This window comes from Schistocerca gregaria, chromosome 3 (genome assembly GCF_023897955.1).
Source record: "Schistocerca gregaria isolate iqSchGreg1 chromosome 3, iqSchGreg1.2, whole genome shotgun sequence".
Taxonomy (NCBI): domain Eukaryota; kingdom Metazoa; phylum Arthropoda; class Insecta; order Orthoptera; family Acrididae; genus Schistocerca; species Schistocerca gregaria.
In genome coordinates, this window is record NC_064922.1 from 820,817,977 (window position 1) to 820,838,506 (window position 20,530).

Here is a 20,530-nt window from a genome sequence, read left to right on the forward strand (position 1 = left end):
GTAGTATACGGACCACCGACAGCCGTCCGATCTTCGACGATAAAATCTCTTCGGGTGACCAGCAGAGTGGTGGCGTCGTCTTGGAGCAACGTTTCAATGAGTTTAGTACACATCATCTTCAGGCGAAGTCTAGGGCCATCTCCTGAGAAGATTTCATCATTAGAATATGCAGAGAAAGCATGAAATCACATGGATCTGCCCTTCGTCAAAGTCGCTTATTTAAGTGCATTTCCCCATTTTCGAGCCATTTCGTCAGCGCACTGTTTCGCCATTCGTCTCTAATCCTCGCAAATAGGACCAAGGGGACCGTCGAACTTAACGTCCCCATCCGACGGACGAGACACCATAACAGTGTCACATGCCCTCATTTCATGACACTTGCAGAGAGGTTTGGTATTTAAGCCACGACGTTTGGACAGAGTCTGGTGATCAGGAACCTTACGTCACCGCCTCCCCTTCCCTTGCCCATCAAATAGTGGCAGTGAAAATTTTTTCCGTCATCAGGATTCGAAGCGGCTTACCCCGCCTCTAGCGCCACCGCACTTTTCGTTCACGAATGAAGTCACCAAGAAGTATCGTCACCAGAAGTACAGTGTCCCGTCGGAACGGTGCGTCGGTACTGAAACAGAATTGAAAAGAACAAGATAACAGAATCTATGAGGGAAATATTGTATTATACTCAACACTGGTACAGAGCGTCCTTGTCGAAATCCGTATAAAAGTTCTTGGCAAAGCTTTCTGACGCTGTATTGCGAATTGGACAAATTATACTGCACTATATACTTGCACACTGACCCCATAAGCTTTTCGCCATTCACGTCGCTAATGATAAACAAGGAACAACAGGGCGAAAGAAACAGGAAACTATAACATTCCACGGGTTGCACGGCCGTGAAACAAAAATTCGGCCATCAGGAAATCCCAACGTCACGACACGCTCACGGCGACAGCAGTGTTGGCAGAGGCGTGGTCACGCGCCCGTTAGTGCCAACACTCGCAGCCAAGTTCTAACAAGAAGCACCGACCGGTCACACCACTGTCACGCCACGTGTGTGTGTGTGTGTGTGTGTGTGTGTGTGTGTGTGTGTGTGTGTGTGTGAATCGACCTACGGTCGCAACTACATCAGGTAATAACCTGGGATCACGTTTACCTACAGTCCTTAGAAATTCCGAATTATGTGCTTCTCGCTTCCTATGTATTTTAATCTGACCACCATGTAGAAGGCCAGTCTTGGTCTGCATGTGTGTTTTAGAACAACAAGGCCATCTATGTTTCACTCAAACTGTCAGCACTTTTGTTTACATTTTCGTACTGTATGCTCACCTCGCTTTCACCAAAGAAAATCCAATATACGTGTCACTTGTAAGATCTAACAAAGAAACTTTCTGTTACTTTTTATATCTAATAGTTGCTCTTCACATTCCTAGACAAACACAGATAGTAAATATTTTATTGGAATAAGGATGCCTGTCAGTAGGAAATAAATCGCCATTACAATTTCACGGGCACGAATTACTCGTATTATTCTCTTACAAGGCAGTTTCACTATGGACCAAAACAGCTGACAGAGAGTTAATACTACAAAACCAACTCTCCAGCTCTCTGGCACCATTTACAAAGTCTATAGCAGAGTACTCCAAATCCAGAACGCATTGGTGGTGAAGTGTTTCAGACTGGCTTGTGCTGCGTGGTGGTTTCTTATACTTCACCTCACGTAGCAAACATTTAAATAACTTGCCACCTGAACACTTCTTTTATATAAAATAAATGTTGTATACTGAAAATTCGGTCGCACTTAAATATTATTAATCAAGGTCCAGCTAGTATGTGCCCTGAATCTGTCTGCCATCTTCCTCGAACTTCGCTCAGACTTCGCCTCCTTACAGAGTGCAGATAAAGCTGATGAAAATTAACTTCGCGTTCTCGTCCACTCCAGCACATAAATAAGAAGTGAGATTCAATTCAGCTCCTTATATGATCTACAAAATTCCAACTCAATACATGATAAATGAGGACGGCTACCAACTCGCGTACTACCTCTCAGTATTACATACAGCACAGATCTGATATTCAACTTGATAATTAAAATACATTTATCATTTTTTGACATTTCGCGTTCTTAGATTTCATGGCGCTCTTCCTTCCGCACCGTCCGCTCCATGGAACCTCTGCAGGTAGGGTCATTTGACTGCTATCCACTTCCGTACAGTCACTGGATCGTTAGCTCCCGTATCACCATCTACGATTTAAAACACTCCCAGCAGTGGGGTGCTCACCCGTTACCGACTGCCGGACCAAGACTCGAGCTCGGGACCTTTGCCTTTCGCGGGCAAGTACTCTACCGGCTGAGCTACCCAAGAACGACTCACGATCCGTCCTCACTGCTTCAATTCAGCCAGTATCTCGTCTCCTACCTTCAAAACTTCACAGAAGCTCTCTTGCAGAACGAGCACTCCTGAAAGAAAGGATATAACGGAGACATGGCTTAGCCACAGCGTGGGGGATGTTTCAAGAATCCTTTCTTCCAGGAATGCTAGTGCTGCAAGATATGCTGGAGAGCTTCTATGGAATTTGGAAGGTAGGAGACGAAGTACCGGCGGAATTAAAGTTTTGAGGACGGATCGTGACGCGCGATTGGGCAGCTCAAAATGGTTCAAATGGCTCTCAGCACTATGGGACTTAACATCTGATGTCATCGGTCCCCTAGAACTTAGAACTACTTAAACCTAACTAACCTAAGGACATCACACACATCCACGCCCGAGGCAGGATTCGAACCTGCGACCGTAGCGGTCGCGCGGTTCCAGACTGTATCGCCTTGAACCGCTCGGCCACTCTCGTCTTCCTCAGTTGCATGTAATATCACGGTATAGTGATAATTTTACTTTACCGACCGTCTGAATGCAACTGAATGAAACATTCGTATCATTGCTTCCACCCGTTGCCAAAGCAAATGGTCCAGTCTGAAGGCACTTAACAATTTCAGGTCATGCACTTTATTTACAAAGCATGTCGTTTCCGTGCGGCCACAGCTATATTTTTTCGTAACTTCTGATGTGGAAAACATTTTCTTAAAGAAAGCACCAGCATGATCAGCCACACTTAAGGGCACATTTTGTTCTCCCAAAAAGGAATTAAACAGACACTCGGCTCTAATTATGTCACTGTCAACGTTTCCGGACTCGGCAAAAATAAAGTGTCTATTTAATTTTTATCTTCCTTCGATTTAACATAATTACATGTTTACCGCACTTCACATGACTACTTAAATTGTATCTTCCACCATGTGCAATATAAGTATCATACTCACACACCGTGCAAAAGCACATTTTTCTCCTTTGTTAATTTTAGTATGCACGGAAAATCAACATGATTCTTTAAATGTCTGGAAGTACTGTTTCTTGTCTAATTTATTCATGAATCCTACATTAGCAATATAACGTATGAAAATGTCCGAGAACAAATGTCTCGATACGTACTGAGACATCGAAAGGAACCTAGATAACTGAACGTCGTATAAAATAATAACATAAACACTCGAAGCGTCAAACACTTCATTGAAACCTGTCAACCCAAACAGGGTCTTAAGCCATTAAATGAACACGACGCTGACCTCGTGTACAAAGAATACGTGGCAAAAATCAAACACACTTGGAACGAAAGTAATTAGTCCACACGTGGTCAAACAACATAAATCGTAACAAGGTAGCGGAGCGGAACAAAGAATTCGCGGAGCCGAATCTGTCGACACGTAATATTCACATGGAAGAGCTGTTATCCCGGCTTTAAACTCAATTCCAATGACGATGCAAACATCACACGGTTAAAAGATCCAATCATATCAAAGAATGAGTTACCGACTATCGTTGGGCCCACGCAAACAATCGACTGCACGGAAGTGGGGTGATAATAGTATCTTTTCGTCCGCGAAGTCGTAAAATGACACCGACCATCCGTAAAACCGTAAAGGTGGCAGATTTGCGTCACCCTGGTAGGCAGTTACCTTTTGCAAGAACGTTTGTACAACTCCACTCGAGACTGACAGGCCCATTCGAGAGGAGAGTTGCAGATGGTAGGAGATAACGCGAAGAACGAAAGCCTGAAATCGGAGGGTGGGTTCTCCGTACTATGAACGAAACTCCATCATCTAGTACAAGGAGATTTTCGAGAAGGTACACAGTTAATCATATGACGATCTGGAACATTCTGCATGAAAATCTTCTTTACCCCTATCACTGTCGAAGGGTGCAAGTATTAAATGAGGTAGGCTTTCAGTCGAGAATACCTTTCTCCCAACGCATGTAATGGCGGTGTGCAGTGTTTTTGTTCTTATCGTGTACGTTGTTCACGAGGAGACTGGCTTTTCACGTGGTAGGATGTTCAATTATCGTAACACTCAAGTCTGGAAATTTTTGGTAGCATTCTGTAAGGGATCCGTGATTCCACGAACATAGATCTTAGTTTCTGACACCCAGGTTGATAGCAGACAGGAGTGTCGAGCGCTGCAGGAGGCAGTGAGATAAGTGTCAGGTGAAAGCACCTCTGGAAAGACTGGCAAAAATAAAATGGCGGTCGAGCTAAGTACGGGGTCAATGGAGGATGTGCCGAGTGAGGAGTTAATTGTAAATTCACCATAGTGTGACATATGAGCGCGTCCCCTCATCGTCGTGAGGTTGATTCCCACCAATACCGATTCGCGAGTGATATAAAACGAAAAGTGACAAGTGCCGAATTACGTGTTCCGCGCCAGCCAGCAACAACCATGGATTGCAGTGACGATTGTTGTGAATGTTAACCATCATCATTGCGTGTGACGAAGTACTTAAAATCAGCAACCAATGAAAGATATAACCGTAATTAAACGTGTAAGGCGAAGGTAGCAACTGCCTCAGAATTTATGTGTTAATATAAAGTACATATCAGTTTGTATATCGCAACCTCTGTGGCCTTTAATAAGAGAAAAACTTTCAAGCATTCATTACTCCGTCTCAGAACAGTCGAACTCTGTTGGAATACCCCGAAACCACAGCAGAAAAACCGATGGCCTTTCATCCATTAAGCACACGGTCATATATTCAGAATAATTAACTGTTTGGCGACTTCGGTAAATCACACAAAACCCAATAAAGGATATAACGTTGGTGTTTCAATTTTCAGAGGCAGCGCTCTTGTAATCTATATAAAAATCTGTGAAAAACCTGCTGAGCGGTTTCAGCGACTAAGGTCAACTGGCTATTGTACGCATGGTCGTCTCTGAAGATGGCCTAAGTACAGGCCGAACCCGGTCATTTTAATAAAGTACCGTCGCAATCTAGATTGTTTTTTCACTGATGTTACTCAAGTCTGGTTTTTGAAAGCCCCAATGAAGTGTGACAACGCATACAACGGAGGTTCAGTATCGACGTGTGGGGTGGAATCATTCATGATTATCTAACACGCTCCTATTTCTTTACTCAGCGTTTTACTGCACAAATTTATCTGCAGTTTATCAGACAGGAGTTGCTTCATTTACTTGATGCTGGATCTGCGGACGTCATCCAACGAATGTGTCTTATATCTCGATAATCAGTTCCCAAACAGGTGTATTCGTCGAGGTGGATCCATTGCATGGCCTGTCTGATTTGAATCTAATCGATATTCTTCCCTTTCGGGACATTTAAAGTCGTTGGCGTATTCACACCCGTACCCAACGTCGACATACTGACGGATCGTATTGAAAATGAATTAGACCAAATACGGAACATACCGGAAGTTGTCCACAACATGTGGCGAAGTGTGGAATGCAGGGTGACGAGACGTATGGAAACAGGAGGTGGTCATTTTGAGTAACTACTGCAAACATAAATGTATTCGGTAAATGTATTACTTTTGGGTCATGAATAATAAATCCTTTCATACACGCAAATGTGTTTGGTAAATGTATCATTTTTGTGCCTTGGATAATATACCCTTTCTTTATGAGTTTCTCCATCTGCTTATTTGATACGGCTTGTTTTTCATCCTTTATTGCATAAAATGTTTAGATATCTATCACATTTATAGCAGGTTTCAGAACAACTTGAAAATGGCCTAATATAAAATCCTAAACATGTAGTTGACTAAGTTCTCAACAACAAATGGAGCGGTTTATCGTTAATTAGCAAACATCCTTTCATTTGTTCCTAAGAAACAATTTTCGGGCCCATGTTCATATGAACTTCTTGTAACGTTTTGATGTCAAGAATAACTCCCTATGATTTCCCACACGTTTTTTACACCGTGTGCAGATAAACGATCTGTGGATGACATAGGACGTTCCGTAAGGCTGTTCGCTGATGATCCTGTTGCATTTACGAGGTGCATTGAATTTATATCTCTCCGATTTCTTTTTCTTAGGATTTGAAATAGATAGAAACATACGGTTTGTATAAAAATACGCAAGCACTCATTGCTGATGTGAATCGCCTGATGTAAGTCCACTATACCCAGATACCCTTGTTTTAATTTTGTGACGTTGTCTTGTAACCTCTTCTGAAGACACTTATCCACTATAACGCTTTTCTTAGACCGACGAGCAATACCAAAGAATCCGTCGAACAAGTGTTTCCTAAACCACTTTTTTTTCCTTCTGTGACTTCTAAGCCGTAGCACTAAGATAGAGCAGGTAAAGAAAGCCATAGAAAGATTACAGACTTGTTTAGTAAACCCATTATGCTTAACAAACTCCTATGATAGATGTTACAAGTCAGCGTTGGGCATCACGTGCAAGTCTACTGTTACATTTCAGAGATGTTATGTTATTTTCTCCGACATACATCTCACCAAATTACCACGAGGGGGAAAAAATCGAAAAAACTAGGTCATACAGATGTTCAGCAATAGTCGGTATCCACACGCAGCATTTGCGAATAGCACAGGGAATGGGGAAATGGTAGTGGTTTGAGTTGAATAGATGTAGATGTACGCATTGTGCCGCACTGTGGCACATGATACACTGTTTACTCCTCGACAATCTCATTCCCTAGATACGTCATCGATATCACAATATATGAGATGTGATCACTCGGTAACCGTACGATTAATTGCCTCCGGCCATCAGCACAGGCGAGCTGTGGCCGGGATTGAAGCAGCTAGCGATATAACACATCATTAACAGACGACGCTGCCTCGGCTTGACGCTACGAGGAGAACATGCTACTGCGGCAGCTGGTTCGCTTAATCCTTCACCTGTGTAGGAATTCGACTTTTACCTCTCTTTTGAGGCTTTTGTCTCATGCCGATGCAATTTTTTTCAGACGCGAGTGCACGCAACAATTCAAGTTTACATTACTATTTGTTTTGTTACTGGTGAGAACGGAAATAAAATGTTCTCAGTCACGACCCGTCCATCTGCATTATGATGAGAGGCACGCAGATCTCAAAGACAAGGTACGAATGTTGTAAAAACCTTGAAGGCCGTATGAAAGGTTTAACGGCGGAAAAGATCCGTCCGTAGTTAAATAACAAAATTCATAAAATGTGAGGAAGTAGACGCTGTTGTACTCTCGGTTTAAGAGAGACCTCTGAAATGTCGACAAGCGAAAGTTCGTGGAAACTCTTGAGTCTGTCACAATATCGGTGTGCGAAGCATACAACTTCCACCGTCATACGTGAGCAAAAGATCTTGCCGCGAATCCTTGAAAATGGTGGTTCTAAATATAATCACTACGTGGATCAGTCTAGCGTAGACCAGTATAGACGCCAGCAACCGGAAAACCAAGTTTTAAGTTTTGCGTTTAAATTATCATTACTGCAGTAGGATCGTACAGACATACTACAATTTGACTGTTGCACAGACTCCCGTATGGAAGACACAGTAACAAACAGGCCTCCCTGGTGTTGAGAAGCAATGAAAGAGCATGAAACAAACACGTCACCACGTCGACATGGAATCCCAATTCGGTTTTAAAGAGAGTATTCTAAGGGATTACTTAGCTTACATTTCTCGCGAACCTTTCGCCTATCGCAACGTCTCCAACGACTTAACAAAAAAATCCAGGTGATTTATGCATATTAAGAAGGGTAAAAGAACGGATCCACAAAATACAGATCGATGTCTGTAACAACTCTGGAGTTTATTTTAAGTTCGAATATAATAACAGAAAAGCATTTTTGATTTGCTGCCTTCAGTTTCATAGATATATACACACACACTACTGGCCATTAGAATTGCTACACCAAGAAGAAATGCAGATGATAAACGGTTTATTCATTGGACAAATATATTATACTAGAACCTCTGGCCGTAGTAACGGCCTTGATACGTCTGGGCATTGAGTCAAACAGACCTTGGATGGCGTGTATAGGTACAGCTGTCCAAGCAGCTTCAACACGATACCACAGTTCATCAAGAATAGTGACTGGTCAACGGTGGCCGAGCAACTGGATCGTCACAATACACCAGACGTTTTCAGTTGGTGAGAGATCTGGAGAATGTGCTGGCCAGGGCAGCAGTCGAACATTTTCTGTATCCAGAAAGGGCCGTACAGGTCGTGCATTATCCTGCTGAAATGTAGGGTTTCGCAGGGATCGAATGAAGGGTAGAGCCACGGGTCGTAACACATCTGAAATGTAACGTCCACTGTTCAAAGTGCCTTCAATACGAACAAGACATGACCGAAACGTGTAACCAATGGCACCCCATACCATCACGCCGGGTGATACGCCAGTATGGCGATGACGAATACACGCTTCCAATGTGCGTTCACCGCGATGTCGCCAAACACGGATGCAACCATCATGATGCTATAAACAGAACTTGGATTCATCCGAAAAAATGACGTTTTGTCATTCGTGCACCCATTTTCGTCGTTGAGTACACCGTCGTAGGCCCTCCTGTCTGTGATGCAGCGTCAAGGGTAACCGCAGCCATGGTCTTCGAGCTGATAGTCCATACTGCTGCAAACGTCGTCGAACTGTTCGTGCAGATGGTTTTTGTGTTGCGAACGTCCCCATCTGTTGACTCAGGGATCGAGACGTGGCTGCACGACCCGTTACAACCATGCGGATAACGTGCCTGTCATCTCGACTGCTAGTGATACGAGGCACGGCGTTCCGTATTACCCTCCTGAACCCACCGATTCCATATTCCGCTAACACTCATCGGATCTCGACCGACGCGAGCAGTAATGTCGCGATACTATAAATCGCAATCGCGATAGACTACAATCCGACCTTTATCAAAGTCGGAAACGTGATGGTACGCATTTCTCCTCCTTACACGAGGCATCACAACAACGTTTCACCAGGCAACGCAGGTCAACTCCTGTCTGTGTATGAGAAATCGATTGGAAACTTTCCTCATGTCAGTAAAGCTAATCATTTGCATATCACAGCATCTTCTTCCTGTCGGTTAAATTGTAGCACATCTTCGTGGTGTAGCAATTTTAATGGCCAGTAGTGTATATATTTGTTCTTGACGTGCTTTTGTTATATCAACCACTATCAACTGGAGGGGTAACTATCAGAAAAATCCATATGTAATATACACAGACCAAAAAAATCGAACTAGAGGAGTTGTACCTTTGGACGTCAACATTATATGCAGTAAAAAGATGCATATTTCTCGTAGAAGACATTTTCGTGTGCCAAAGGTAACAATGACAAAGTGTGGAGTGCAACATAATCAGATTTTTACAATATCATAGATATACGAGTACACTCCTGACAGTTTACAGGCGACTGCTATATCGGGCCTACGTTACCTCAGATTCTGATGTTCCAGAGTAGAAACATAAAACGATTTCTAATAAAATAGTTGGTAAAACCAGATGGAACACTAGTTAGCAATACTAATTCTATGATGGTACCATGTGGTTATTATCAACGAATAACATACGATGAGTGCAGCATTAGGAAAACTAGGGCTAATCTGCAGAACATGTAAATGAAGTTAAATTTGCATATGAAAATAACATCTTTTAATACCTGCATTAGTAGTGAGCTGAGTAACACCGTCACTTCGATTAAATAAAATATGTAAGCATAACGTTGCTAATCGAGATAAAATGGGACGAGCACGTAAGGGCCGTAGCAGGGAAGGCGAATGCTAGACCGGTTTGTCGAGAGAATCTTAAGAAAATGTGATTCGACTTACAGAAGACTGCGTATAGGGCAGCAGATCGACCAATTCTTGAATATTGCTGAAGTGTTTGGGATCCGCACCAGGTCGGATTGAGGAAAGACAATGAAGCAATTCAGAGGGGGGCCGGTAGGTCTTTTTAGGTTCGAATTACACTAAGTATTACGGAGACGCGTCCGGAACTAAATGGGAATCCCCGGAGGGAACGCGACTTTCTTTTCGAGGGACACTACTGAGAAAATTTAGGGAACCGGCAATGGAAGCTGACTGCAGAACGATTCTGCTCCCATGAACGTACATTTCGCGTAAGGGCCACGGAGGTAAGAGAAATTAGAGCTGTTACGGAGGCATACAGAGTGTCGTTTTTCCCTTGCTCTACTTGCGAGTGGGAGAGGAAGGGAAATGACCAGCAGAGGTACAAGGTACACTTCGCCAAGCACCTTCTGGTGGCTTGCGGAGTACGTGTGTAAATACACTCCTGGAAATGGAAAAAAGAACACGTTCGCACCGGTGTGTCAGACCCACCATACTTGCTCCGGACACTGCGAGAGGGCTGTACAAGCAATGATCACACGCACGGCACAGCGGACACACCAGGAACCGCGGTGTTGGCCGTCGAATGGCGCTAGCTGCGCAGCATTTGTGCACCGCCGCCGTCAGTGTCAGCCAGTTTGCCGAGGCATACGGAGCTCCATCGCAGTCTTTAACACTGGTAGCATGCCGCGACAGCGTGGACGTGAACCGTACGTGCAGTTGACGGACTTTGAGCGAGGGCGTATAGTGGGCATGCGGGAGGCCGGGTGGACGTACCGCCCAATTGCTCAACACGTGGGGCGTGAGATCTCCACAGTACATCGATGTTGTCGCCAGTGGTCGGCGGAAGGTGCACGTGCCCGTCGACCTGGGACCGGACCGCAGCGACGCACGGATGCACGCCAAGACCGTAGGATCCTACGCAGTGCCGTAGGGGACCGCACCGCCACTTCCCAGTAAATTAGGGACACTGTTGCTCCTGGGGTATCGGTGAGGACCATTCGCAACCGTCTCCATGAAGCTGGCCTACGGTCCCGCACACCGTTAGGCCGTCTTCCTCTCACGCCCCAACATCGTGCAGCCCGCCTCCAGTGGTGTCGCGACAGGCGTGAATGGAGGGACGAATGGAGACGTGTCGTCTTCAGCAATGATAGTCGCTTCTGCCTTGGTGCCAATGATGGTCGTATGCGTGTTTGGCGCCGTGCAGGTGAGCGCCACAATCAGGACTGCACACGACCGAGGCACACAGGGCCAACACCCGGCATCATGGTGTAGGGAGCGATCTCCTACACTGGCCGTACACCTCTGGTGATCGTCTAGGGGCACTGAATAGTGCACGGTACATCCAAACCGTCATCGAACCCATCGTTCTACCATTCCTAGACCGGCAAAGGAACTTGCTGTTCCAACAGGACAATGCACGTCCGCATGTATCCCGTGCCACCCAACGTGCTCTAGAAGGTGTAAGTCAACTATCCTGGCCAGCAAGATCTCCGGATCTGTCCCCCATTGAGCATGTTTGGGACTGGATGAAGCGTCGTCTCACGCGGTCTGCACGTCCAGCACGAACGCTGGTCCAACTGAGGCGCCAGGTGGAAATGGCATGGCAAGACGTTCCACAGGACTACATCCAGCATCTCTACGATCGTCTCCATGGGAGAATAGCAGCCTGCATTGCTGCGAAAGGTGGATATACACTGTACTAGTGCCGACATTGTGCATGCTCTGTTGCCTATGTCTATGTGCCTGTGGTTCTGTCAGTGTGATCATGTGATGTATCTGACCCCAGGAATGTGTCAAAGTTTCCCCTTCCTGGGACAATGAATTCACGGTGTTCTTATTTCAATTTCCAGGAGTGTATGTTGTTGTTGTTGTTGTTGTTGTTGTTGTGGTCTTCAGTCCTGAGACTGATTTGATGCAGCTCTCCACATGCTACTCTATCCTGTGCAAACTTCTTCATCTCACAGTACGTACTGCAGCCTGCATCCTTCTGAATCTGCTTAGTTTATTTATCTCTTGGCCTCCCTCTACGATTTTTACCCTCCACGCTGCCCACCAATGCTAAATTGCGATCCCTCGATGCCTCAGAACGTGTCCTACCAACCAGTCCCTTCTTCTCGTCAAGTTGTGACACAAACACCTCTTCTCCCCAATTTTAGTCAATACCTCCTCATTAGGTATGTGATCTACCCACCTATTCTTCAGCATTCTTCTGTAGCACCACATTTCGAAAGCTTCCATTCTCTTCCTGTCTAAACTATTTATCGTAAATATAGATAGGATAAAAATGATAAGAAACGCTTATGAGATTGCTGTCATTTGTGAAGGCGAAGAAGAATTACAAGATCTGTTTAATGGAATGAACAGCCTCCGAGTACAGAATATGGATTGAGAGTCAACTGAAGAAAGGCGTAAGTAACGAGACGTGGCAGAAATGAGAACAGAGAGAAAGTTGACTTCAAAATTTGTGATGAGAACGTTAAGCCACTCCGCTAACTTAGACGCAAATCAATGTATGGTGGGCGAAGCAAATACGACATAAAAAGTAGACTAGCACACGGCAAGGAAAGCATTCCTGACCAAGAGAACTCTACTCAAGATAGTTCGAATGGCTGTGAGCACTATGGGACTTAACATCTGAGGTCATCAGTCTCCTAGATTTAGAACTACTTAAATCTAACTAACCTAAGGGCATGACACACATTCATGCCCGAGGCAGGATTCGAACCTGCGACTGTAGCGGGCGCGCGGTTCCGGACTGAAGCGCCTATCACCGCTCGGTCACAGCGGCCGGCGCGAAGCCTACTCATATCAGATAAAGATTAGGATACATCCATGACCGACGACGGATGCAAGCGCTCCTCGTAAGTGAAGAGAGAGATTGACACACGATAAGAATTCGTGGCGGGCCGCACTAGTGATTTCCGTTTTGCTATGACTTGGGGTGGCGCCAGTTCCCAGCCTGACAGCTTGGCTGATTGCACAAGTGTTGGCTACAGAATGGGACTACGGAATGAGACCCGGAAACTGGGAGCGACGACGGAAGATAATTAAAAAGATGTGGCATGTCTGTTTCCAAATCAAATATTTCTCCTTCAGCGAAATCGAGAAAATCGCGAGAAACAATTTGACTAATAGAACGCAGTACATTGTACTGGATGGAGAATGCTGAATAGAAACGAAAGAGGCACTTGCTGCGACCGAAAGAACCCGCAATACGAGCTCTGATGTTCTCAACATACACAAAAGGTTTATCAACATTAGCAGCACCGTAAGAGTGCTAGTAAATGGTACTATTGTCTTCAGGTTAGCATCGTCGTTGGATGATCGTCACGAAATACAGAAACACACTGCCAAAATTTCCACTTGGTCAAGTGAATCACTGCTCTCTTTAAATGTGCATAAATGGAAGACAACGCCAATATTAAGGCGAAAGATCTCATTAGTATCCGATTACAAGAGAAGTGGCGAACAAATTGAGCATAACGTGGTATTTAGGCGTAGTATTAAGAGTGGATATGAAATGGGACGATCAGGTAAAATCAGTACTAGGGATGGCATTATAAGACTCTTATTTGTTGGAAAGAGTTCTGGAAAAATGCATCGCAGCTTTGAAGCGAGAATAGAACAGAAAATCGGTAATTTGATGCCACACATCCTCTGCCACACACACTACTTTGGCTTGGGGGGTGTAAATGTGAATGTCGATAGAAGTAGGCTAGCGTAGCTACTTCTGTCGTACAGTGCACTGATAGAAAGAGAAAGAAAAGGGTAAAATAAACCAATCGAAATGGTTAAGCGGATATACTGACGTAGTATCCCCATAGGCCGTTGAACAGACCACAAGAAAACGCAATTATACAAAAATACAGAATTGTGGCAGAAAGGACAGTGGATCGCGATAAGTCACGTGAGCCAAGCCGGTCGTCTCCATCGCAGAGACCTGAGCACACCAACACTCTTGATTTACAACGCGTCTTCCAGTAGCACTCTCTGTCCCTGGAACTCAGTCTGAAATGTAGGAGAGTTGGAGAGGTTATTTAAACTTCGCTCGTGAATCCAGGAGGGAAGTTGCCGTCACAGAAGTTGCTGACGAGCACTTACAAGTAGGGAAGGGCTGCGGAAGGAAAATAGTTGGAATTGAGGACCTAAGCAGCGGTACAAGGGGTTAAACGCGAGCGCGAGAGGAAACTTCAGTGGGCGATGCGTGTGAGCGCCAATGCCCGCGTTTCTCAAAGACCTTGTGGGGGACGAGGGAGCTTTCACAGGGCACACTAGCGTACAGAGCTGCAACAAGCCAGTATTTGAGCTGACAACAACAACGTGTGTTACGAATAATAAAAATGTAAATATCGTGTGACCAGGGCCTCCCGTTGGGTAGACCGTTCGCCGGATGCAAGTCTTTCGACCTGACGCCACTTCGGTGACTTGCGCGTCGTTGGTGATGAAACAAGGATGATTAGGAGAGCACACCTAGTCTCTGAGCGGAGAAAATCTCCGACCCAGCCGGGAATTGAACCCGGGCCCTTAGGATTGACATTCTATCGCGCTGACCACTCAGCTACCGGGGGCGGATTTACGAATAATGAACGTGATGTACTTATAATAGGGAGGTGAAGCTAACTGTGGGGAGCATATATACAAACTGAATTTACAGGAATTAGCGGATGATTGTTGTACAACAGCTACCAAACACTGAAATGGTTAGATATGTAAATCACTTAGATATGAGTTGCCATTACTGGTTTTGAACAAATCTTCTGATCACTACATGGTCGTAATAAGTCGAAGTACAATATTTTCGGTCCTCCTCCATTGTCGTGAAGTCCGGTGCTGTACTCAGCTGCTAATGAGAAATAACGGTTTCTTGTACTGCTCCTGTAAGTGCAGGAAGTAGCTGCCAGAAAAATAAGTACGTTATCGGCTAAAAAGTATCTGGACGCATAATGCTGGATATTAAAATGGAGTGTGTCCACCCTTCGCGTTTATGACGCCTTGATTTGTACTGGGCACAATTTCAGTGAAGTGTGAAAGTCTGTGGAGGAATGACATCACATTCTTCTACAGGAGGAGAAACCAGAGGAGGTAGTGATGTTGGATGCTGGGGCCTGGAGCGAAGTCTGCGCTCTGTCCCTCCCAAATGGGTTCCATCGAGTACAGGTGGGAACTCTTGGCAGGCCAGTCCATTTTAGAGATGTTACTGTGCAAAAACAATTGCTTCGCAGATGCTGCTTTGTGACATGGTACACTGTCAGTTTGACGCAATCATCGTCTCCTAACTGTTCCTGTACTGTACGCAGTACACTGAGTATCATCTTTATCTATGATAGGGAAAAATAGGCTAAAGATGTGAATTGAAGTTTGGACTAGGGCAGTCCATGCAGCTGTGTGAGTTATATTGCTCTGGTGGTGTAATAGCTAGCAGCCTGCCTAGTCAGCAGCGAGACCTGTGTTCAAGTCCTGGCTATGGCACAAATTTTAAGTCATTTCTTCAGCTTCCATCATTATCGTACTTTGAAATGTGTTCGTATCCATCCAGCTTTAGCATTTCCTTAGGCACAGAAAAGCTTTAGCATTTCCTTAAGCACAGTAAATAGACCACACCTTAAACACAAAAAACCTCACTTACTCTGTGCTTCAATGGTGGTGCTATACATGATGCAAGGTAACGCTCTCCAGGCATTCGTTAAAACCAAATCTTTCCATCGTACTGCCACAGGTTACAGCGTGATTCATCAGTCCAAATCACTCGTTTCCATTCATCCGCTGTCCAGTGGCGCCGCTCTTGAAACCACTTCAAGCGTCGCTTAGCACTGTTAACATAAATGTCACTACGGAAGCTGGACTGCTGGTCGCACTTATGAAATCAGCGGAGACTAATAGTCGATGAGTTCCAATGATTTTCAGCACCACCCTGCGCAACGCTCGACGGTCCAGCTGCGTCTGAACATGAGATCTACGTGAATGAAATTTTCATTCTACAGCGGAGTGTGCGCTGATACGAAACTTCCTGGCACATTAAAACTGTTTACCGCACCGAGCCTCGAACTCGGGACCTTTTCCTTTCGCGGGCAAGTGCTTCTACCACTGAGCTACCCAAGCACGACTCACGACCAATCCTTGCAGCTTCAATTCTGTAAGTACCTCGTCTCCTACCCTCGCAGAAGAGCTTCTATGAAGTTTGGAAGGTAGGAGACGAGGTACTGGCATAATTGAAGCTACAAGGACTGGTCGTGAGTCGTGCTTGGGTAGCTCAGTGGTAGAAGCACTTGCCGGCGAAAGGAAAAGGTCCCGAGTTCGACTCTCGCTCCGGCAAAACAGTTTTAATCTGCCAGGAAGTTTGATGGGATCTACCTGGTCATGGTCGTTTCTTCGCATTTCCAGTGCAAAACCCCGTTGTGTGGTTGTGAAATCGTACCGGAACAATGCAACTGCCATGACTGCGTCATACACCCCTTAAGATCAGGTGTTAAATTTTAATTGCCCACCGGAATCGCTATCACAGAAATGACTCTAACATGGAATCCTAAGGTGGGGCATTTCTATAAAATCCTACTGAACCACTGTTTGTTACACAGTCGATGAATAATAATAATAATAATAATAATAATAATAATAATAATGAACTGAAGGAAGCTACAAGTTACTTCAAAAGAAGTAACAGCCCGGTGCCAGGGGTACAGCCACAAGCTCTGTCCGCTGCTTTCCGCACTACATGGTCGCGTGTTGCACAACTGAGGGGGATGCTTGCCCTTGGCTAGCGCGATGGAGGGGGGTTCCCCTTCGTCAGGTCTCCTCACCTCACCTTAAGACGGTGCCATGAACCAGGGGGTGGGAGAGCCACTCAACGGTGAAGATGCGAGCGTCTCGGTGTTTGCGGATGTGTTATGCAGTGGTTTGCAGTCAGCATCGACTGACGCCGCTGTTTTAGATTCGAGAAAACCGGTGCCAAAATCTCCACATGAGGAGAGCCTGAGTCGTCATTAACTACTCTTGCTACACAATCCATCGTCGCAACTCCAGTGAGTAGTTCTTGGGAGGCTATGTGTGGAAGAGTGTTCTTACTAGGTTTGTGTGTGTGTGTGTGTGTGTGTGTGTGTGTGTGTGTGTGTGTGTGTGTGTGTCACAAAATGATGTAACAACTAACACAGCATGTGAGAGACAAACTCCCAAAGTTTTTTATAATGTCCTACGTGCCCACCCATCATTACAAGGCAGACACGCAATCGAGAGTACAATTCTGCCCATACCGAACTCAGCGTATCAGGAGTGACAGCTGCTGCGATGCGGTATCGCAAGTCAAAAACTGTAGGCGTCAAGTCAGGCGACGGTGGTATTAAACTCGAGTAGTGGTCTCGTCAGCGGCATCAACACGGACTATCCAACAACGGGGTGATGTCTTATTTAGGAGATCGCTTACGAAGGGTTTTCCACACTGCTTGCTGAACAATGTTCGATCCTGCACTAACTCGATATGTGGAACGGCGCAACATTACGTCCCTCACACAGCCTACTATATACGAGTATTCTGACGTGCATGGTCGGCCCCTACGCGCTGTTGTAAACTAGTGGAACCTCGTGAAACTTGTCACGGAAAGATCTTTGGCAACTGCTCGACTAGCAACGGGCAAATTCTAGCACACACAATGCTTTCTAAGTCTGTCGACGCCATTTTTAGCTACTACGCCCGGTAGTGGCCCTGTCAGCGATTTTCCAAACAAACTTGCCGGAACCACGTTAAAAAACTGATAAGTTGCCTCTGACACAAGAATATCATTTGTTACGTAATGTTCAGCCATCTGGACGCATTTTTGAAAATGTTTCATGGAGTTCGTAATTAGCAAGCTGTAAAATGAACTCTGTACTGGTAGCCCGAAGAAATAAAAACTTTGAGGTTCGCCGATGACATTGTAATTCTGTCAGAGACAGCAAAGGACTTGGAAGAGCAGTTGAACGGAATAGATAGGGTCTTGAAAGGAGGATATAAGATGAACATCAACAAAAGCAAAACGAGGATAATGGAATGTAGTCGAATTAAGTCGGGTGATGCTGACTGATGATGGTCAAAGTAGAGAGGATATAAAATGTAGACTTCCAATGGCAAGGAAAGCGTTTCTGAAGAAGAGAAATTTGTTAACATCGAGTATAGATTTAAGTGTCAGGAAGTCGTTTCTGAAAGTATTTGTATGGAGTGTAGCCATGTATGCAAGTGAAACATGGACGATAAATAGTTTGGACAATAAGAGAATAGAAGCTTTCAAAATGTGGTGCTACAGAAGAATGGTGAACATTAGATGGGTAGATCACATAACTAATGAGGAAGTATTGAATAGGATTGGGGAGAAGATAAGTTTGTGGCACAACTTGACCAGAAGAAGGGATCGGTTGGTAGGACATGTTCTGAGGTATCAAGGGATCACAAATTTAGCATTGGAGGGCAGCGTGGAAGGTAAAAATCGTAGAGGGAGACCAAGAGATACATACACTAAGCAGATTCAGAGGGATATAGGTTGCAGTAGGTACTGGGAGATGAAGAATCTTGCACAGGACAGAGTAGCATGGAGAGCTGCATCAAACCAGTCTCAGGACTGAAGACCACAACAAGAACAACTGGTAGCCCAATTTCAACTACTTTCTCGCCACCGAAGGGATCAATGAAATCCGTCATAAATTTGAACATATAGGATATCGGCGATGTCCTTCAAAAGAGGCCACCTCTTGCGCGAAACACACGAAACAGTCGCGCGTTCTTGGGCTTCGGTCACAAATGGCTCCGATGCTGGTGGATTCCGCCGACGACCGACATCGGCCGGATGCGGCCGATCTTTTCAAATCAGTGCGCCACTAAGTGTCGGTTATAGTGTGACCACGCACTATCTCCCGAACGTACAGACTTCGAACGACAATCGGTGAAATTCAGATCAGTTTGTTTTCTTCGATCAAATTGACCGACATTCTTTCACACGAAATATGGAGCGTGAGAAACTGACGAGTTTCGTCGAAGAAAGAGTGAGTTTGTGGCATCCTGAAGATGAAATATGGTAATCGGGATATTGTTCCCAATCCATGAGCTGAAATCGCTGGTTTATTTGAAACATCAAGTAGGCAAAATCTGTATTGGAAATTTTTCAGACAGATTATAACCTCAAAAAAGGTTTGTTCAAGGGTAAAGGGTGATATGCTTGTAGATGCTGTACTGGATCTTTTACCTGGTAGGTTACCACTAGTTGTTTACAAATTATGATTACCGTTTACTGGCATTTTATGCCACGAGGGTAGTGGTACTGTTAATATAAAGTGGTTTGCAAATGTGGTGTATGATATGTATTTCCACTTTTAAGTGCTTTAGATACCTTACGCTATACACTTTATACTTAACCTTCAGTGAATGTCATGTAGAACACGAGTGAAAGTTAACTGACGTACGTGTTAATCATTTGCTGTTCAAGCTCACTATGAATTATCTCGAGCGTATAACAGAACGTTTCTCCCGTCATCCCCAAATATTCGTAGAACTTTTCTGGTTATTCCGATAACTGAGTACAGAGTGTATAGAACTCCACGTTCTTTACAAGACAGGAAAGCTCGTTCACATGCATTCGGTGTCTTTTTAACAGGAGATGCCGCTATGCAGCACTCGTATGCAAGCACAGAGGCGTCGTGGTATCCACCCCACCGTAGGAGGTGGATTTTTTTAACCTATCTCATACATAGAATATAAAATCCTTTAGCCTGCCGAAAACTGACGAAGGAGATTGGATGCACGCTGTCGGCCGATGTTACCGGGCGACCTCTGGTGACGGTAAATTAAATGCATTCCCTGTCGGTTGTTAAGTGAAGATCGACGAGTACTCCTTCGTCCACGTTGAGAGTTAATGCCTGAAATTTGGTATTCTCTGCACACTTGTGTCACTGCAGACCTCGGAATATTGAATTCTCTAATAATTGTGAATAATGACCATCAGCTGTAGATTGGAATGGCAGCAATGAAAATTTGTATCGGATCGGGACACGAACACAGATTTCCCGCTTATCGCGAGCGGTCGCCTTACCATTTGGCTATCCCTGTGCGACCCAGGACCAGAACCAAACTTCCATATGTCGTCAACCGTGCGTCTCTGACCTTGAATCGTACATTCATTGTGTATATTTACGTACAGGTTACACGTTGTACTTTAAAGTTGCTTGCCCCGTATCGGCAGGGATAAACACTACTGGCCATTAAAATTGCTACACCATGAAGATGACGTGCTACAGACGCGAAATTTAACCGACAGGAAGAGATGCTGTGATATGCAAATGATTAGCTTTTCAGAGAACTCCACAAAAGGTTGGCGCCGGTGGCGACACTTACAACGTGCTGACATGAGGGAAGTTTCCAACCGATTTCTCACACA

At 44.9% G+C, this 20,530-nt stretch overlaps 1 protein-coding gene across 2 annotated transcripts in view; it reads right to left on the minus strand.

Moving 5' to 3' along the window:
• The window catches only part of LOC126354533 (beta-1-syntrophin), an 879,981-nt gene that overhangs the window by 469,699 nt on the left and 389,752 nt on the right, over positions 1-20,530 (minus strand). The window lies entirely within an intron of this gene.